Source organism: Engraulis encrasicolus, chromosome 12, assembly GCF_034702125.1.
Source record: "Engraulis encrasicolus isolate BLACKSEA-1 chromosome 12, IST_EnEncr_1.0, whole genome shotgun sequence".
NCBI classification, from domain to species: domain Eukaryota; kingdom Metazoa; phylum Chordata; class Actinopteri; order Clupeiformes; family Engraulidae; genus Engraulis; species Engraulis encrasicolus.
The window spans coordinates 49,334,262-49,339,261 of record NC_085868.1 but is presented as its reverse complement, the minus strand read 5'-3'; the positions used below and the strand labels follow the sequence as shown (position 1 = coordinate 49,339,261).

General features: G+C 39.2%; 1 protein-coding gene across 15 annotated transcripts in view; it reads left to right on the top strand.

The window, feature by feature from the left end:
- Positions 1 to 5,000, top strand: part of mbnl2 (muscleblind-like splicing regulator 2) — an 86,426-nt gene that overhangs the window by 64,674 nt on the left and 16,752 nt on the right. The window lies entirely within an intron of this gene.

The following is a 5,000-nucleotide window of genomic DNA, read 5'->3' as shown; positions in this document are numbered from 1 at the left end:
TAATACAGATGTATGAAGGCATGTTTAAGTCTTTAAGAATTTGTTGGCGGAACTTCTTTATCGTCCTCAGCTACTTGGTCGCTGTGGTCGTTTTTGGTGTACACGTACAGTTGGGGATTAAAGGGACAGTTTGGTCAATTTCAACATGCAGTTGTAATGCTCACACTACCCTGGACTTGTCAGTGCCTAAGATTTTTTTCTTCTTCTTCTTCAGCCGTTTCCGAGATCCTGGTCATTGTAATGGGGGCAGCTCTTTGTTTACATTTCAAAAAAACATTTTTATTTATTCCCAAAAACATCCAAAAGGTTATAAAACATCAGCAGACAACTAGCAAACAGCAGTACCTTTTGGGAAAATATTTGGAGTTGGCCTATGTTTCATTTTTTAAAAATGTAAACAAACGCTGCCCCCATTAGAATTGCTCATATCTCGGAAAGGGCTGAGCCGAAAAATGTGGCATCACCAGGTACTGACAAGTCAAGGGTAGCGTGAGCAATACAACTGGATGTTGAAATTGACCAAACTGTCCCTTTAAGGCTCACAGCACCAGGGTTCAGCAGATGCCAACTGCAGTGAAAGCCATGTAACTTATCCCACAAGTCACAGTTGTGAAGCAGCAGAATGTTAATGGTGTGTATCAAATGTGTATTATATGAAAAAAAGAGCAGCCCTGCTGCTGCAACCCTTTACCAACTGTTGAATTTAAGCTGCATACCATTTGCAGTCTAATTATGTTCTTGAATATGACTTTCTGGCTGTCTGTCTGTCTGTCTCTCTCTCCATCTACCTCTCTCTCTCTCTCTCTCTCTCTCTCTCTCTCTCTCTCTCTCTCTCTCTCGCTCGCTCTCTCTCTCTCTTGAAAATGAACATGATGACGCGCGTGCACTACACTTTATTTCTCCATACCTCTCGGTCACTAAATACACACACATTGAAATGAAACACTCTTTCACTCTTTCATAAAGATGCTGTTACAAGGAAAACATATTTCTAAAACCCTCACATTACATTATATTTACCAGACGCGTTCGACCAAAGCAAAGTAATGGTTATGTAAATGAACTGAAATACTTATACATCTATGCATACATGATCTGATGACATCTTAAAAAAGACCAACACATCTTAAATCAACACCAAGTAGTCAGCCTTTTAGCCTTAAAATAACATTTCTGTGCAAGTTTGTTGCCTATTAGTTCAAATGAGAGATTCACCAGCTCAAAATCACATACTTTATGGAAACCTTAAAAATAGGCAATGGTTCGAGGAATGTTAGACGACTTCTAAGGTTCTTACTTGATACTGCGGGCTTTAGATCAGAGGGTTGCCGGTTCAATTCCCACTCTTCCACTCCCTGTCTCACGCCATGGCTGAGGTGCCCTTGAGCAAGGTATCTACACTGCTCCAGGGACTGTAACCAATAACCTGTACTTAAAATAAGTTGTTTTTGGATAAAAGCGTCAGCTAGGTGTACTGTAATAGTTTATAGTCAGGCTTATACATCTCCTCATCCTTGTGTAAACCTATTTGAAGTAAGGTAAAATATTAACTTAACAGCATTAGTATCAGCTATAATTCATGCGTACCTAAAAATGCACAGCATTGCTTATATGCCAGATTATACACGGTAAAATGTCTAACTCATTTAATCAATTCATTAGGTTTCACAAACACAGCTTCATTAGAATTAGTGTCCTCATTGTCAACAATTAAATTAGACCGTTATTGTCAGATGACAAGACTTGGCATATTTTTATGCAAACGCCCTTGGCTAGACCTCGTAATCAGAACGCAGCTCACTGGTGGGATACGAGAGCCTCACAGCTTTCCTAGTCGGTGCAAATTGAGTAAGAAAAGACGGATCTTTTAAAGCAAAGGAAATACACACTCCGCGCTTCTAAAATAACAATCTGGTGCAACCAGAACAGGACTAAATCACAAATGAATACAAAAAGGAAAAAGAATCTGGTGCTACACGGATGTATATTTTTTATTGTGAATTTTTTCAGTGCAATCAGACTTAACGTTTCAACATGTGTCTTCATCAGAGTTCTCGAGGAGTGCCAGAGTGGCATCCGGGGCTGAGACCTCGTTTCCTGTTGAAACACTATTTTGGACAAATGCCATGAAGTTAGTGTGAGGGTACAATACATCACATCCATGTATCTTTGTAAGGCCAGTATAATAGTGGTGGATTATTTTATTTTGTTTTATTTTTTATTGACTCGTTTTATTTGTCTATCTTTTCATTCAAAATATAAAAAAACCACAAATATTTTTTGCTTCCACGGTTCAGGGGTGCTTTTCTCGTCTAAGTTAAGCAACTTACTTGGTTGCAATGCAATTTCACATTGAAAACCTAGTAGGTGCTAACTGATAAGCAGCAGCAGCAATGCTTTCGAGAAACGGGGTTCTCTTGTGTTTTGCTCCCATGGTTCTGGCTGGCACGCTTTGGCCTCATCAGCTTGCCCTCATGTGCTTTGCTTTGCCTCTTAACCTCACCTGACATGGCACCACTCCCCCCTATCCCTCCCCCCCCCCCTGCCGTTTCTCTGTCTGGTGGGTGGTGGGGGGCACAAGGACATCAGCAGGACATAAACAGTCAAAACAAGGGAAAGGGTGGGGGTGGGGTGGGGGGTAGAGACCTCTAGATATCTTGTTATACCTACAAGGTACTTTACGTACCTTAGGGCACAAGGACATCAGCAGGACATAAACAGTCAAAACAAGGGAAAGGGGGGTGGGGAGGGTTGGGGGGGTGGGTAGACGTCTAGATCTCTTGTTTTGTAAATGGTCAGCCCAGATAATCATCTTAACTGTAAAGATAACCGTAGTCAAACATTTCATGTGCAGACAAAACAGTATCAGTGCAGTGTCGAGATGCATGGTCAGTACGCCGTAGTGACCTCTGAAAGCATACACTTGGTCATAAGCCCATCAAGTCATTGAGATTTATTAGAGAGAGAGAGAGAGAGGGAGAGAGAAAGATAATCCAGCATGCCCTTGAGGTAAGCTTAGTCTGCTGAATGCTTATCACTACTGTATAATACACTGTATGTTATGTTTGCTTTAGAAATCATCGTTACATTAAGAAATGAAAATGCATTGAAAATAAATATTAGAAACATTAATAATTCTCCCCACTTGAAATTGCTAATTTCAACAAAGACGGTAGTAAATGGTCTGGTCAAACATTTACCTATGACAGTTAATTATATTATAATCATATACCAGTAATCATACTTTTTGCCCACCCTGTATTATGAATGATCATAAGCTTACATCTCCTTTTTTTGCACCACTTCTGGTTTACTTGTTATTGCATGGCCTTACCAATGCCTTGGCCTAATTTTGTGTGCCTAATTATTTTAACTTTCCTTTCTTCGTCATCTTTGAGTTATACGTATTTTGTCTTTGTCATTCTGTTTTGTACAGTATGTACTGTATGATACGATCGACATTGATTATTCTAATAATATCCCCCAAAATTTACAACAACAATTCCAGTCAATACCAGTCAAAATACCTTCACATTATAATCATTTGAACCAATTTAGAAGAGGGAACAAAAGCAAAGCAAAATCAATGGTGTAAACTTAAAGGGACACTGTGCAGGAAATGGTTAAAAAAGGTACTGCAACTATGCTGCTCATTGAAACTGGGTTGACTATCACCAAATGTGATATTTACGTGAAAGTTTACTGAGAAATAAACAAATATTTTCTAGTATGGTCCAAGTAGAGTCATTTTTGCAGCTAAAAATGGCTATTTTTGGAAATTCAAAATGGCGGACCATGGAGAAGATCCCCCTTTTCATGTGTGAAAAGTGCAATTTTTCCAGTCATAATGAATACTTAGAATTTGATGGTGGTGGTAAGTATTCATGAAAAAGGTAACATTAGTGAATGGGCAGCATGAATTCTGGAAATAAACAACTTAAAATCTCACACAGTGTCCCTTTAAGAATACTAGCACTTCATACAGTTGTTCGAAAATGGCTGCGAACAGTGTCATTCATCTAAATCATTGTCAGTCAAAAGAGTTGAATTGTAGACAACATTTGTGACACTTTCCACCCTTATAATTACCGTAACTGAGGCAGAGAACAAAGGACATGATTGTATCCGCTCTAATTTAACTTTTTCTCAATGCAGCTCAAGAGAAGTTTGTCAATGTAACTGTGAAAACATATGCTAGTAGTTAATCACATTTCACTCTACTTGAGAGGTTTTTCTCATCCTGTTTTTTTTATGCCACACTGTGGCCAAGAGCTTAAGCCCACAGAAAAATTACGTCAGATAAATATTTTTGTCAGGACAGTGAAATGCCACAGCTTTTTACGATGGATGTGGAAAACATTTGCGCCCATGGAAAAAGAAAACCTTATTTTCCCCCAAGACCAGTGTTGACAGCAGGCGTTTCCATTAGGGCTGTAACGATACACTAAACTGACGATTCGGTTCGTATCACGATTTTTGACCTACGGTTCGATACACCCCACGATTTCACATTTGACGACATTATAAAATGAAATTATGACTAAAAACAATGAAAGTTTATCGTTAGAATAGGTTACAAGAGGCTACTAATAATTTTTAAAAGTTAACATATAATAATGATGATGATCTGAAGCTTGGTAGCACAATCACGTCATCATGTAGTTGTTTTTTAGCCTGATGGGTAACAAAACTTTAAAACGGCGTATCACGATACTGCCTCCTTGTATCGCGATACCGTATTGTGACTCTGTGTATCACGATTTCTCGGTTCGATACAATATCGTTACAGCCCTAGTTTCCTTTTTTATTGCAGTGTAGCCGTCTTCGCAGTATCCAGTGCAGCTGCAGACGGAGTAGAGAACACATAGTAGCCCCACAATGCATGCTGTTCCACCAGTGGAAGCCTGTAATAGTCATTGAAAAGTGAACTACCATAGTACTGCACTACTCTGACATAGCAGGGCCTTTAGTAATGCACTTGGTCATATCCATTCTGGTAA